We start from the raw sequence: 17,610 nt of genomic DNA, 5'->3' as shown, positions 1-17,610 counted from the left end.
GTTAAGCGTGCGGACCCTACGGGTTCGAGAACTATGTAGACATGACCGAGACACGTCTCCGGTCAATAACCAATAGCGGAACCTGGATGCTCATATTGGTTCCTACATATTCTACGAAGATCTTTATCGGTCAAACCGCATAACAACATACGTTGTTCCCTTTGTCATCGGTATGTTACTTGCCCGATATTCGATCGTCGGTATCTCAATACCTAGTTCAATCTCGTTACCGACAAGTCTGTTTACTCGTTCCATAATGCATCATCCCGCAACTAACTCATTAGTTACATTGCTTGCAAGGCTTATAGTGATGTGCATTACCGAGAGGGCCCAGAGATACCTCTCCGACAATCGGAGTGACAAATCCTAATCTCGATCTATGCCAACTCAACAAGTACCATCAGAGACACCTGTAGAGCACCTTTATAATCACCCAGTTACGTTGTGACATTTGGTAGCACACAAAGTGTTCCTCCGGTATTCGGAAATTGCATAATCTCATAGTCATAGGAACATGTATAAGTCATGAAGAAAGCAATAGCAATATACTAAACAATCAAATGCTAAGCTAACGGAATGGGTCAAGTCAATCACATCATTCTCTAATGATGTGATCCCGTTAATCAAATGACAACTCATGTCTATGGCTAGGAAACTTAACCATCTTTGATTCAACAATCTAGTCACGTAGAGGCATACTAGTGACACTTTGTTTGTCTATGTATTCACACATGTACTAAGTTTCCGGTTAATACAATTCTAGCATGAATAATAAACATTTATGAGGATATATGGAAATATAAATAACAACTTTATTATTGCCTCTAGGGCATATTTCCTTCAGCCTCCCACTTGCACTAGAGTCAATAATCTAGATTACACAGTACTGATTCTAACACCCATGGAGTCTTGGTGCTGATCATGTTTTTCTCGTGAGAGAGGCTTAGTCAACGGGTCTACAACATTTAGATCTGTATGTATCTTGCAAATCTCTATGTCTCCCTCCTTGACTTGATCGCGGATGGAATTGAAGTGTCTCTTGATGTGCTTTTTTCTCTTGTGAAATCTGGATTCCTTTGCCAAGGCAATTGCACCAGTATTGTCACAAAAGATTTTCATTGGACCCGATGCACTAGGTATGACACCTAGATCGGATATGAACTCCTTCATCCAGAGTCCTTCATTTTCTGCTTCCGAAGCAGCTATGTACTCCGCTTCGCACGTATATCCCGCCACGACGCTTTGCTTAGAACTGCACCAACTGACAGCTCCACCGTTCAATATAAACACGTATCCGGTTTGTGACTTAGAGTCATCCGGATCAGTGTCAAAGCTTGCATCGACGTAACCATTTACGACGAGCTCCTTGTCACCTCCATAAATGAGAAACATATCCTTAGTCGTTTTCAGGTATTTCAGGATATTCTTGACCGTTGTCCAGTGGTCCACTCCTGGATTACTTTGGTACCTCCCTGCTAAACTAATAGCAAGTCACACATCAGGTCTGGTACACAGCATTGCATACATGATAGAGCCTATGGCTGAAGCATAGGGAACACCTTTCATTTTCTCTCTATCTTTTGCAGCGGTCGGGCATTGAATCTAACTCATCTTCACACCTTGTAACACAGGCAAGAACCCTTTCTTGGCTTGATCCATCTTGAACTTCTTCAAAACTTTATCAAGGTATGTGCTTTGTGAAAGTCCAATTAAGCGTCTTGATCTATCTCTATAGATCTTGATCCCAATATATAAGCAGCTTCACCGAGGTCTTTCATTGAAAAACTCTTATTCAAGTATCCTTTTATGCTATCCAGAAATTCTATATCATTTCCAATCAACAATATGTCATCCACATATAATATTAGAAATGCTACAGAGCTCCCACTCACTTTCTTGTAAATACAGGCTTCTCCAAAAGTCTGTATAAAACCATATTACACTATCAAAACGTTTATTCCAACTCCAAGATGCTTGCACCAGTCCATAGATGGATCGCTGGAGCTTACACAATTTTTTAGCATCCTTTGGATCGATAAAACCTTCAGGTTGCATCATATACAACTCCTCTTCCAGAAATCCATTCAGGAATGCAGTCTTTACATCCATTTGCCAAATTTCATAATCATAAAATGCGGCAATTGCTAACATGATTCGGACGGACTTAAGCATCGCTACAGGTGAGAAAGTCTCATCGTAGTCAACTCCTTGAACTTGTCGAAAACCTTTCGCAACAAGTCAAGCTTTGTAGACAGTAACATTACCGTCAACGTCAGTCTTCTTCTTGAAGATCCATTTATTCTCGATGGCTTGCCGATCATCGGGCAAGTCAACCAAAGTCCACACTTTGTTCTCATACATGGATCCCATCTCAGATTTCATGGCCTCAAGCCATTTCGCGGAATCTGGGCTCATCATTGCTTCCTCATAGTTCGTAGGTTCGTCATGGTCAAGTAACATGACCTCCAGAACAGGATTACCGTACAACTCTGGTGCGGATCATACTCTGGTTGACCTACGAGCTTCGACGGTAACTTGATCTGAAGTTACATGATCATCATCATTAGCTTCCTCACTAATTGGTGTAGGAGTCATAGGAACAGATTTCTGTGATGAACTACTTTCCAATAAGGGAGCGGGTACAGTTATCTCATCAAGTTCTACTTTCCTACCACTCACTTCTTTCGAGAGAAACTCCTTCTCTAGAAAGGATCCATTCTTAGCAACGAATGTCTTGCCTTCGGATCTGTGATAGAAGGTGTACCCAACTGTCTCCTTTGGGTATCCTATGAAGACACATTTCTCCGATTTGGGTTCGAGCTTATCAGGTTGAAGCTTTTTCACATAAGCATCGCAGCCCCAAAATTTAAGAAACGACAACTTTGGTTTCTTGCCAAACCATAGTTCATAAGGCGTCGTCTCAACGGATTTAGATGGTGCCCTATTTAATGCGAATGCAGCCGTCTCTAAAGCATAACCCCAAATCGATAACGGTAAATCAGTAAGAGACATCATAGATTGCACCATATCTAGTAAAGTACGATTACGACGTTCGGACACACCATTACGTTGTGGTGTTCCGGGTGGCGTGAGTTACGAAACTATTCCGCATTGTTTCAGATGAAGACCAAACTCGTAACTCGAATATTCTCCTCCACGATCAGATCATAGAAACTTTATTTTCTTGTTACGATGATTTTCCACTTCACTCTGAAATTCTTTGAACTTTTCAAATGTTTCAGACTTGTGCTTCATCAAGTAGATATACCCATATCTGCTCAAATCATTTGTGAAGGTGAGAAAATAATGATACCCGCCGCGAGCCTCAACATTCATCGGACCACATACATCAGTATGTATGATTTCCAACAAATCCGTTGCTCGATATGTTTCGGAGAACGGCGTTTTAGTCATCTTGCCCATGAGGCATGGTTCGCAAGTACCTAGTGATTCATAATCAAGTGATTCCAAAAGTCCATCAGAATGGAGTTTCTTCATGCGCTTTACACCAATATGACCTAAATGGCAGTGCCACAAATAAGTTGCACTATCATTATCAACTCTGCATCTTTTGGCTTCAATACTATGAATATGTGTATCACTACTATCGAAATTCAATATAAATAGACCACTCTTCAAGGGTGCATGACCATAAAAGATATTACTCATATAAATAGAACAACCATTATTCTCCGATTTAAATGAATAACCGTCTCGCATCAAACAAGATCCAGATATATTGTTCATGCTCAACGCTGGCGCCAAATAACAATTATTCAGGTCTAAAACTAATCCCGAAGGTAGATGTAGTGGTAGCGTACCGATCGCGATCACATCAACTTTGGAACCATTTCCCACGCGCATCATCACCTCGTCCTTAGCCAATCTTCGCTTAATCCGTAGTCCCTGTTTCGAGTTGCAAATATTAGCAACAGAACTAGTATCAAATACCCAGGTGCTACTGCGAGCATTAGTAAGGTACACATCAATAACATGTATATCACATATACCTTTGTTCACCTTGCCATCCTTCTTATCCGCCAAATACTTGGGGCAGTTTCGCTTCCAGTGACCAGTCCCTTTGCAGTAGAAGCACTCAGTCTCAGGCTTAGGTCCAGACTTGGGTTTCTTCACTTGAGCAGCAACTTGGTTGCCGTTCTTCTTGAAGTTCCCCTTCTTCCCTTTACCCTTTTTCTTGAAACTGGTGGTCTTGTTGACCATCAACACTTGATGCTCCTTCTTGATTTCTACCTCCGCAGCCTTTAGCATCGCGAAGAGCTCGGGAATTGTCTTATCCATCCCTTGCATATTATAGTTCATTACGAAGCTCTTGTAGCTTGGTGGCAGTGATTGAAGAATTCTGTCAATGACACTATCATCCGGAAGATTAACTCCCAGTTGAATCAAGTGATTGTTATACCCAGACATTCTGAGTATATACTCACTGACAGAACTATTCTCCTCCATCTTGCAGCTGTAGAACTTATTGGAGACTTCATATCTCTCAATCCGGGCATTTGCTTGAAATATTAACTTCAACTCCTGGAACATCTCATATGCTCCATGACGTTCAAAACGTCGTTGAAGTCCCGATTCTAAGCCGTAAAGCATGGCACATTGAACTATCGAGTAGTCATCAGCTTTGCTCTGCCAGACATTCATAACATCTGGTGTTGCTCCTGCAGCAGGTTTGGCACCTAGCGGTGCTTGCAGGACGTAATTCTTCTGTGCAGCAATGAGGATAATCCTCAAGTTACGGACCCAGTCCATGTAATTGCTACCATCATCTTTCAACTTTGCTTTCTCAAGGAACGCATTAAAATTCAACGGAACAACAACACGGGCCATCTATCTACAACAACATAGACATGCAAAATACTATCAGGTATTAAAATCATGATAAATTAAAGTTCAATTAATCACATTACTTAAGAACTCCCACTTAGATAGACATCCCTCTAATCATCTAAGTGATCACGTGATCCAAATCAACTAAACCATGTCCGATCATCACGTGAGATGGAGTAGTTTCAATGGTGAACATCACTATGTTGATCATATCTACTATATGATTCACGCTCGACCTTTCGGTCTCAGTGTTCCAAGCCATATCTGCATATGCTAGGCTCGTCAAGTTTAAACCGAGTATTCTACGTGTGCAAAACTGGCTTGCACCCGTTGTATGTGAACGTAGAGCTTATCACACCCCGTCATCACGTGGTGTCTCGGCACGACGAACTTTCGCAACGGTGCATACTCAGGAGAACATTTATACCTTGAAATTTAGTGATATATCATCTTATAATGCTACCGTCGATCTAAGCAAAATAAGATGCATAAAAGATAAACATCACATGCAATCAATATAAGTGATATGATATGGCCATCATCATCTTGTGCCTTTGATCACCATCTTCAAAGCACCGTCATGATCACCATCGTCACCGGCGCGACACCTTGATCTCCATCGTAGCATCGTTGTTGTCTCGCCAACTATTGCTTCTACGACTATCGCTACCGCTTAGTGATAAAGTAAAGCAATTACATGGCGATTGCATTTCATACAATAAAGCGACAACCATATGGCTCCTGCCAGTTGTCGATAACTCTGTTACAAAACATGATCATCTCATACAATAAAATTTAGCATCATGTCTTGACCATATCACATCACAACATGCCCTGCAAAAACAAGTTAGACGTCCTCTACGTTGTTGTTGCAAGTTTTATGTGGCTGCTATGGGCTGAGCAAGAACCGTTCTTACCTATGCATCAAAACCACAACGATATTTCGTCAAGTATGTGGTGTTTTAACATTCACAAGGAACGGGCGTAGCCACACTCGATTCAACTAAAGTTGGAGAAACTGACACCCGCCAGCCACCTGTGTGCGAAGCACGTCGGTAGAACCAGTTTCGCATAAGCGTACGCGTAATGTCGGTCCGGGCCGCTTCATCCAACAATACCGCCGAATCAAAGTATGACATGCTGGTAAGCAGTATGACTTGTATCGCCCACAACTCACTTGTGTTCTACTCGTGCATATAACATCTACACATAAACCTGGCTCGGATGCCACCGTTGGGAAACGTAGTAATTTCAAAAAAATTCCTATGCACACGCAAGATCATGGTGATGCATAGCAACGAGAGAGGAGAGTGTCGTCCACGTACTCTCGTAGACCGTAAGCGGAAGCGTTATGACAACGCGGTTGATGTAGTTGTACGTCTTCACAATCGACTAATCCTAGTACCGAACGTACGACACCTCCGCGATCTGCACACGTTCAGCACGGTGACGTCCCACGAACACACGATCCAGTGGAGCTTCGAGGGAGATTTCCGTCAACACGACGGCGTGATGACGGTGTTGATGATGCTACCGATGCAGGGCTTCGCCTAAGCACCGCTACAATATGACCGAGGTGGATTATGGTGGAGGGGGGCACTGCACACGGCTAAAAAATCAATGATCAACTTGTGTGTCTATGGGGTGCCCCCTCGCCCATATATAAAGGAGTGGAGGAGGGGGAGGGCCGGCCCTCCTATGGCGCGCCCTGGAGGAGTCCTACTCCCACCGGGAGTAGGATTCCCCCCTTCCAAGAGTAGGAGTAAGGGGGAAGGAAGGAGGAGAGAGGGGGAAGGAAAAAAGGGGGGCGCCCCCCCTTCCTTGTCCAATTCGGACTAGAGGGAGAGGGGGCGCGCGGCCTGCCCTGGCCGCCCCTTCCTCTCTCCACCAAGGCCCATTACACTCCCTGGGGGGGTCCGGTAACCCCCCGGTACTCCGGTATTCGTCCGAACTCATCCGGAACCCTTCCGAAGTCCAAACATAGTCATACAATATATCGATCTTTATGTCTTGACCATTTCGAGACTCCTCGTCATGCCCGTGATCATATCCGGGACTCCGAACTACCTTCGGTACATCAAAACACATAAACTCATATTACCGATCGTCACCGAACGTTAAGCGTGCGGACCCTACGGGTTCAAGAACTATGTAGACATGACCGAGACACATCTCCGGTCAATAACCAATAGCGGAACCTGGATGCTCATATTGGTTCCTACATATTCTACGAAAATCTTTATCGGTCAAACCGCATAACAACATACGTTGTTCCCTTTGTCATCGGTATGTTACTTGCCCGAGATTCGATCGTCGGTATCTCAATACCTAGTTCAATCTCGTTACCGGCAAGTCTCTTTACTCGTTCTGTAATGCATCATCCCGCAACTAACTCATTAGTTAAATTGCTTGCAAGGCTTATAGTGATGTGCATTACCGAGAGGGCCCAGAGATACCTCTCCGACAATCGGAGTGACAAATCCTATCGATCTATGCCAACTCAACAAGTACCATCGGAGACACCTGTAGAGCACCTTTATAATCACCCGGTTACGTTGTGACGTTTGGTAGCACACAAAGTGTTCCTCCGGTATTCGGGAGTTGCATAATCTCATAGTCATAGGAACATGTATAAGTCATGAAGAAAGCAATAGCAATATACTAAACGATCAAATGATAAGCTAACGTTATGGGTCAAGTCAATCACATCATTCTCTAATGATGTGATCCCGTTAATCAAATGACAACTCATGTCTATGGCTAGGAAACTTAACCATCTTTGATTCAACGAGCTAGTCAAGTAGAGGCATACTAGTGACACTTTGTTTGTCTATGTATTCACACATGTACTAAGTTTCCGATTAATACAATTCTAGCATGAATAATAAACATTTATCATGATATAAGGAAATATAAATAACAACTTTATTATTGCCTCTAGGGCATATTTCCTTCAGCGTAGCCGCAGAGGATTCGGGCGGGCGGGGAGCATGGAGCATATCTAGCGCGGAGTCCGCGTTCAACCCGGCTGATGTAGCCACAGGGGCCCGCCGGGAGTAGACCCGTGGGACCGGTGCATACCGCTTGGTCGGTCTGTCCCTTGCCTCTGATTGGCACACCGCGCCCGGGGTGGCCAGCTCGATGGAGAGGCGCGACGTGGCAAAGCGGGACTGGCGCGGAGGGGTGGAGGACGGGCTGCCTGATGCCATCAGCCTGGATGCCGATACCGAAGGGGATACGGTCGGATCCTGCGTAGTCTGGGGCGCCGATCCCAAGGGGATCTCCGTTGATCGCATGTGTCCTCTTCTGTACCTTCTGCTACATTATTTCTTGCGCCGTTTTTCGCCAGGTTTGTTTCTGAAACATAAAACTCAGGTGCAGCTGTAGATGTATTAGTCAAAGTTGGGTCATTATAATTATTAGAACCCTCACACGGAATGCCAGAGAGATGAGAAGGAAGGAGAAGAATTTCCTTCTGAAGAAGCGCGCCGACATTTGGATGAATTTTTTCAAAGGGAAATTGAGTTTCATGAAAGACAACGTCACGTGATATATAAACACGTTCGGTGGAAACTTCTAAACACTTAACGCCCTTATGTTGAGCACTATACCCAATAAAAACACATTGCTTAGAACAGAAACTAAGCTTACGGGTGTTGCAGGGATGAAGGTTTGGCCAACACGCACACCCAAAAACGCGAAGTGTGGTGTAATCTGGTGTGACATGAAGTAGACGTTCAGTGGGAGTTTCATTGGAGATAGTACGGCTGGGCCACATGTTAATGAGATGCATGGCAGTAAGGAATGCTTCATCCCAAAATTTGAGCGTCATAGAAGCAAAAGCTAAAATAGCAAAGCCTACTTCGACGATGTGTATATGCTTGCGTTCAGCAGAGCCATTTTGTTGGTGTGCATGTGGGAAACAGACATGGTGTGAGATACCTATCTTCTAAAAAAAGAATTTAGTTTCTCATACTCACCACCCGAGTCTGATTGCACGGAAATAATTTTGCTATCAAATTTACGTTCAACAAGAGCTTGGAAATTGTGGAAAACTTGGAACACATCAGCACATTTCTTAAGATATATCCACGTATACTTGCTATAATCATCAATGAAGCTCACATAATAAGAATTTCTACCAACTGAGGTGGGGGCAGGACCCCAGACATCAGAAAAAATAAGTTGTAATGGCTTGGTAGACACACTAGTAGACACTGGATAGGGTAACTGATGACTTTTTGCTCTTTGACATGAATCACAAATGGTTTCTAAATTTCTCTCACCAACAACTAGGAGGCTATTTTACTAAGAATCTGATGAACGGTAGAAAAAGATGGATGACCTAAGCGATTATGCCACCTTTCAGCAGAAAGCTTGATGGCACCATACACTTGTTTATTGTACTGGCAATACTTGGGAAGCAAAGCATAGAGGCCTTCAACACACACACACACCCTAGGGGGGACTTCCTTCGTGACCTGATCCTTGATCAAAAAGAAGAATGGGTGAAACTCTAGAAACACATTATTGTCAAGAGCAATATGATGGACAGATAGCAAAGTTTTGGAAGTATTAGGAACATACAAGATGTCATTGAGTTCAAGATTTTTGTGTGGGGTTTTGATAAAAGATTGACCAACATGACTTATCTCCATACCTGCATCGTTTGCTGCAGTGTAGACTTGATCATGGCCATGGTATTTCTCATGCATAGTCAGCCTGTCCCAACTCTCCAGTGATGTGGTTGGTAGCGCCCGTGTCCATGTACCAGTTGATATCAACTCCATAGGACACGTCGGCTGCAGCTGCAACTTTCTTTTTCTGGGAATTGTTGTCATCAGCGTAGTGCCAATCACAGTCTTTTGCAATGTGGTTTGTTTTTTTACAAATTTGACATTTGTTTTCATAGCCTTCATACCCTTGGAAGTTGCGCCCCCGATTGTTGTTGCCTGGGGGCGCCGATTGTAGCCGCCACCACCACCAGAAGGGTTCTGGTTCTGATGATAATGGCGACCGCCACCAGGACCAGACCCTTGGTAGCCCCCGCTGTTCTGGTGGAAGCCATATCCGCCGCCAGAATTAGGGTTAGGGTTGTAGGTGCCGCCGCCACCCGCCATGTTGTAGCCACCAGTAGCGCCGTATCCACCACCAGCAGTGTTGTAGCCACCGCCGATGGAGTTCGCGCCATAGCCGCCACCGCCACTGCCGCGATGGCCACCACCCCCGCCTTTCCGGTAGCCACCCTTGCCGCCACCAAAACGGCCCCGCGAGGCAGCATTGGCGGACGACTTGAAGCCACCATTACCGGTGCCATGAAACATCTCCATGCGCTGATCAAAGTGTTGGGGAACGTAGTATTTCAAAAAAATTCCTACAATCACGCAAGATCTATCTAGGAGAAGCATAGCAAGGAGCGGGGAGAGTGTGTCCACGTACCCTCGTAGACCGAAAGCGGAAGCGTTAAGTAACGCGGTTGATGTAGTCGAACGTCTTCGCGATCCAACCGATCAAGTACCGAATGCACGGCACCTCCGCCATCTGCACACTTTCAGCTCGGTGATGTCCCTCGAACTTGTAGATCCAGCTGAGGTCGAGGGAGAGTTTCGTCAGCACGACGGCGTGGCGACGGTGATGATGAAGTTACCGACGCAGGGCTTCGCCTAAGCACTACCACGATATGACCGAGGTGTGTAACTGTGGAGGGGGGCACCGCACACGGCTAAGACAAATCTTGGAGTGCCTTTGGGGTGCCCCCTGCCCACGTATATAAAGGAGGGGGAAGAGGAGGCCGGCCTAGGAGGGGCGATCCTATAGGGGGAGTCCAACTAGGATTCCCAATCCAAGTTGGAGTCCCCTTCCTTTTCCAAGAGGGGAGAGAGGAAAGGAGTAGGAGAGGGAGAAGGAAAGAGAGGGGGGCGCCGCCCCCTACCTAGTCCAATTCGGACTTGCCATGGGGGGGTGGCCACCCCTTGAGGCCCCTTTCTCCTTTCCCGTACGGCCAATTAAGGCCCACTACTTCCCCCGACGAATTCCCGTAACTCACCGGTACTCCGAAAAATACCCGAACCTCTCAGAACTTTTCCGATGTCCAAATATAGCCTTCCAATATATCGATCTTTACGTCTCGACCATTTCGAGATTCCTTGTCATGTCCGTGATCTCGTCTGGGACTCCGAACAAACTTCGGTCATCAAATCACATAACTCATAATACAAATCGTCATCGAACGTTAAGCGTGCGGACCCTACGGGTTCGAGAATTATGTAGACATGACCGAGACACATCTCCGGTCAATAACCAATAGCGGAACCTGGATGCTCATATTGGCTCCTACATATTCTGCGAAGATCTTTATCGGTCAAACCGCATAACAACATACGTTGTTCCCTTTGTCATCGGTATGTTACTTGCCCGAGATTCGATCGTCGGTATCATCATACCTAGTTCAATCTCGTTACCGGCAAGTCTCTTTACTCGTTCCGTAATGCATCATCCCGCGACTAACTCATTAGTCACATTGCTTGCAAGGCTTATAGTGATGTGCATTACCGAGAGGGCCCAAAGATACCTCTCCGACAATCGGAGTGACAAATCCTAATCTCGATCTATGCCAACTCAACAAACACCATCAGAGACACCTGTAGAGCATCTTTATAATCACCCAGTTACGTTGTGACGTTTGATAGCACACTAAGTGTTCCTCCGGTATTCGGGAGTTGCATATCTCATAGTCATAGGAACATGTATAAGTCATGAAGAAAGCAATAGCAATAAACTAAATGATCATTATGCTAAGCTAACGGATGGGTCTTGTCCATCACACATTCTCTAATGATGTGATCTCGTTCATCAAGTGACAACACATGTCTATGGCTAGGAAACTTAACCATCTTTTGATTGACGAGCTAGTCTAGTAGAGGCATACTAGGGACACTCTATTTGTCTATGTATTCACACATGTACTAAGTTTCCGGTTAATACAATTCTAGCATGAATAATAAACATTTATCATGATATAAGGAAATATAAATAACAACTTTATTATTGCCTCTAGGGCATATTTCCTTCACAAAGTTCGCCACGAGGGAGAAAAGACCTTCGACGGTTATGGGCTCGGTGCGGACGTCTAGCGCGGAGATGATGGGTTGGTAATCCATGTCAAGACTGGCGACAATGAAGGAGATGAGCTCCCCCTCCCCAAGTGGTTTGCCCACCGCCGCGAGCTCGTCGGAGAGGGAACGCATGTGGCCGAAGTAGGCGGAGGCCGACAGGGAGCCCTTCTGCGCGTTGTTGACAGCGACACGGAGGTTGTTGGCGTGGGACAACGACACGGCAGAGAACATGGTGGCCAAGGCGGTCCAGATCGCATGGGATGACTCAAGCGATACGACTTGGACGAGGACCTCCTTGGACAGATTGCGCAAGAGGCACGCGACGATCTGTTGATCCTGGACAAGCCAGGGGCATAGGCAGGGTTGTAGATGACCTGATCCTTGCCATCCTTGTCTTCGGTGGTGATGATTTTGGGAGGCTCCTCAATAGTACGGTCGATGTAGCCTTATAAACCAACGCCCGGTATTTGGGGTCGGGCTTGAGCTTTCTAGAGAACGTAGTCGTCCGGGTAAGCGGTTCAGAGGTGTTGTAGTTGAGGGTGGATGAGATTGCTGCGCTGGAGGTGGACATGGTGGTGAGGGGATGGGTGGCAGGGTGAAGAACTTAGGTTAGGGACGATAGAGATGAGGCAGCGAATGAGAGGTGGAGGGTACAAGCTAGATGCAATCGGAAGAGCCTACTTTGTGTACCATGTGGAGAATAATGGAAGCGTCTCAACTCCTAGACAAGGAGCCCGCAGTGTTATATATGACGAGAGAAGGATCTCGTAGGTTTACATCGTGAGGAGTAGTAACCGAACAGGAGATACATAGGGAATACAGATGAGAGAGAGAGAGAGAGAGAGAGAGAGAGAGAGAGAGATTTAAAGTGAGAAAATCACTAACTATCCTATACATCAATGTACATGAGGCACAAGGCCATCCTGGTTCGTTCTAACCATAATGTATTGCATGTTCAACATTTCTCAATAGTTCTGAAACGTGTTGTGTGCGCGCTCAGGTTCAGTTTAGACTTTAGACAGGTTAGTGTCAGGCTAGCTCTTTCCTCAGACTTAGTCATAGTTTCCTTTGTTGTTGTAATTGTGGGTGTATCGGCCACGACTCTGTCCGTGGGATGGCGCGGGTCAAGCGGATCGTGGGCACTGCATGCTGCGAGTTTGTTACGCAGATAATAAAAGGAAGAAACAAAAAGACGCAACGTTTTTACGCGTTGCGAAACTCTGTCTCCTCTCTGTTTTCCCTGTTCGTCAGTGTTCTTCAGAGTTGGGACTGAATCCACCCTCACGTGTGCGTGCGTGCGTGTGTGCGCGTGTGTGTGTGTGTGTCGTCTTGCTCTTGGTGTCGACAGCAAGCACCCATCCGTTGCGGTCTTCGTCCCGATGGTCGACCTTGGCGAGCAAGTAAACAATGTCATCGTCTCGCAGGCTCAGGGTGGGCTGACCTATGTGTAGCGTCTTCAATGTTGGCTGAGCAGTACCCGCATCAACCTTCAGCTTCAGCGAATCAGGTATGTCAGAGGCATCAAGACAATAGTCCAACTTAAACTTTTTCGACAACGTGTCTGTAATCTGCATGCTCCATTGCGCAGCTGACCATCCATCTAAGGTGTAGGTGCCGCAGCCGAAGGATGAACCTGGGACAACACGAACCTGCAGCTCAATGTACTTGATGACACCATTGACGACGGCAATGTCCCGAGAAATCCGCGGGCTGCCCCTATCGAACACCTTGTCTTCAACGTGAGGCGGTGGCAGCGGGACGAAGCGAAGTGTGTGCTGTCCATCCGCGGCGAGCACGTCGCAGAAGAGGATGCCCCGCCAGAGGTCAACCCAGCCCACCGTGCCACGCTTCCCTCCAATGGTGATCGTCATGGAAGTGGATGCGTGAGGGCGCGCAGTCTTTACGTCCAGCAAGATGGTCTGCCTGCTCCAGGCCATGGCATCGGAGCGAAACAGCACGAGGTGGTAAGATTTTCCCATGTGGGGTCTGAGCGAGGCGATGGTGTATTTACAATGGCTGCAGCCGTGGTAGCCGCTGGCGCCATGGCGACCCAGCGTGCGGCCACGGTCGCGGTGGCGATTGCTGCAGTGGCGCACGATGGTGGTGTGATGGTCGATGAGCTCATAGGGTCTAGGGTGCGGGAGCTGCGTGAGGGACGGATCCTCCCCCATGGCGCCGGCGTGATAGATGAAGTACTCGCTGATGTCAGGGTCCAAGCTGTGGTATTCATCGCCAAGGGGGACGCGGAGGAGAACGATGCCGCCCTCCGAGGCGACAAATTCAGGCTCCGACGCGAAATGGGAGAGCTTCAAACCCCCGGTGAAGTGGACGCAGAAATAGGATACGAGCGGTGGGGCGGCGGTGCAGAAGGTGACATGGATGAACCCCTTGCCATCCCTCATCTTGCAGGATGCGGTGGTGGCGTTGGAGCGGTCGGCGAAGTAGGCCGTCAAGGAGGACGAAGCTGCCGCTGAATCGCCGTCTTGTCCATGAGCAGGTGGACACAGGGAGGCGGGCAAGATGGCATCTTCATTGGCGTCTTCTTCATCCTCGCTCTCCATATCCTCGTTTTCATGCGCGGAAGACTCGTCGATCTGCATACCCTCGATTCCTTCCACGAAAGACTCGTCGAGCTTCATCTTTCCGTTGAGTCGATACTATTGGCTCTCTGTCGATTCGACCCTGCTGGGGGTCAGATCAATTTATGCAGGCAAAAGGAATCGGGGCTGGATATCAATTCGGAATCAGGGTTGGAATCGATTTGGCCCAGTCGACGTACCGGTTTGGTCCCTTTTTTCTGTTTTGTTTTTCGTTTCATTTCATTCATTCTTTCCATTTCTTTGTTTCCTTATCTGTTTTTTTCTTTTCCTTGTTACTCACCAATTTTCCTTGTTTCTACTAGCAAAGTCATAATCCTCAATGGCCATAATCACATTTTTCTGCATCACCGGGATACATTATCACTCTCAATTAGGTGATGTCATAAACATTTTTTTAGCTCGTGACCTTATTTAAAATTGTGAACATTTTTAAAACTCGTGAACACTTTTACAAATTTTCGAACATTTTCTAAAATCAAGAACATTTTTTGAACTCACGAACATTTAACATGATTTGCAAACATTCTGTAAAGAAATTGTGAACAGTTTATAAACAATTTTTTCGATCAGTAAACATTTCTAGAATAGATAAACATTTTTTAGAAAATTGGTGGAACAATTTTTAAAATTCACAAACATTTTTTGATTTAACAAACATTTTTAAAATAAATGATCATTTTCTGAATCAGCGAACAATTTATGAATCAATAAAATATTTTGTAAGTCATAAACAGTTTCTGAATTTTTAGGATAATTTTCCATTCATAAACATTTTTTGATTAGCCTACCCCAACTTGTTTGGGACTAAAGGCTTTGTTGTTGTTGTTTTTCTTATGAACATTTTTGAATTGGCAAAATTTTGTTCATTCATTAATATTTTCTAGTGCATGAACATTTTTTTATTTCCCAAACATTTATTTTTAAAATTTCGAACATTCTCTGAATAAGCAAATATTTTTTAGAAAAATCACAAACGTTTTATGAATCCACAAACAGTTTATGATTTATTTAACATTTTATTTGTAAATTCTCTTTTTTTATTTTATTTTTACTATTTTGAAGTCAAATTATTTAAAGTAGACAAAAACAGAAAAGAAAAAGGGAAAAAAAAGAGGGCCACCCGAACGTGGGCTAGCTCAAACGGGCACGCCGTGTCTTCTCCCAGCGCGCAGAGCGCAGTATAGTAGGTCCCTACTACATGGTCCAGCCAGGCGGGGCATTCTCTTTTGTAAAACGTGTTTCATCACTTATAGATGCCAATGGTGGGTAATATTTTGCAACTTTGGGACAACTCCTGTGACGTACCATCGGAAGTAATAGCTCCTTTATTATTAGGTATAGATATCACGGTTTTTGTTAGATTTCTTCTTCTCAAGTTTTTACTGGGTTTTTTTTTGTTTTCTTTTTCTTTTTCTTCGTTTTTCATCGGGTTTCTTTGTTACTTTCATGGCTTTTATTTGATTTCTTCTTCTCAGTTTACTGTTTTTTTCTTTCCTTTTCTTTCTTTGTCTTCATTTTCTCTATTTCTTTTCTCGGTTTCTTTCATTTTTCTTTTGTCTCCTTCTCGGATCTCATTGTTTTCATTCTTTTCAACTGGTTTCTACGGCTTCATTTTCTTGTTTGATTTTCTTAGTTTTATTTTTGAGTTTTTATTGGTTTTCTTTGTTTGCTTGACGATTTTCATCAGTTTCATTTTTTTTCAATGCGTAATAAACATTTTAAGTACACAATATACATTTTAAGTGTACATTTGGAATATTTTTATACACGTTCGAATTTTTTAAAAACACGATGTACATTTTTCTTGTAATACATGTTCTTGAATACATGATCAATATTTTTTTCCAATACACGCTGACTTTTTTATGGTAATAATCATTTTAAAAAAAACTTTGCAAATATTTTAATTTTAGATGTTTTTAGTACACAATGTACATTTTAGTGTGCACGTGAAACTTTTTGTGATACACGTTGAATATTTCTCAAATACACGATGTACATTCGTGCTGAGCGGCCCAACACCGGCTCCCTGTAGGCGAAGCTGCAACATGCCTTGAATGTTGGGGATCGTAGTAATTTCAAAAAAAATCCTACGCACACGCAAGATCATGGTGATGCATAGCAACGAGAGGGGAGAGTGTCGTCCACGTACCCTCGTAGACGTTAAGCGGAAGCATTATGACAACGCGGTTGATGTAGTCGTACGTCTTCACGGTCGACCGATCCTAGTACCGAACGTACGGCACATCCGCGATCTACACACGTTCAGCTCGGTGACGTCCCACGAACTCACGATCCAGTAGAGCTTCGAAGGAGAGTTCCGTCAGCACGACGGCGTGATGACAGTGTTGTTGAAGCTACCGACGCAGGGCTTCGCCTAAGCACCACTACGATATGACCGAGGTGGATTATGATGGAGGGGGGCACCGCACACGGCTAAAAGATCAATGATCAACTTGTGTGTCCATGGGGTGCCCCCTTCCCCCGTATATAAAGGAGTGGAGGAGGGGGAGGAGGCCGGCCTCCTAGGTGCGCCCCAAGGGGAGTCCTACTCGGAGTAGGATCCCCCCCTTCCAAGAGTAGGAGTAGGAAAGAAGGAAGGAGGAGAGAGGGGGAAGGAAAAAGGGGGGCGCCCCCCCTTCCTTGTCCAATTCGGACTAGAGGGGGAGGGGGGGCGCGGCCTGCCCTGGCCGCCCCTTCCTCTCTCCACCAAGGCCCATGAGGCCCATTACACTCCCCGCGGGGTTCCGGTAACCCCCCGGTACTTCGGTATTCGTCCGAACTCATCCGGAACCCTTCCGAAGTCCAAACATAGTCATCCAATATATCGATCTTTATGTCTCGATCATTTCGAGACTCCTCGTTATGTCCGTGATCATATTCGGGACTCCGAACTACCTTCGGTATATCAAAACACATAAACTCATATTATCGATCGTCACGGAACGTTAAGCGTGCGGACCCTACGGGTTCGAGAACTATGTAGACATGACCGAGACACGTCTCTGGTCAATAACCAATAGCAGAACCTGGATGCTCATATTGGT

Source organism: Aegilops tauschii, chromosome 3 (assembly GCF_002575655.3).
Source record: "Aegilops tauschii subsp. strangulata cultivar AL8/78 chromosome 3, Aet v6.0, whole genome shotgun sequence".
Classification (NCBI taxonomy): Eukaryota; Viridiplantae; Streptophyta; class Magnoliopsida; order Poales; family Poaceae; genus Aegilops; species Aegilops tauschii.
Note: the sequence above shows the minus strand (reverse complement) of the source record.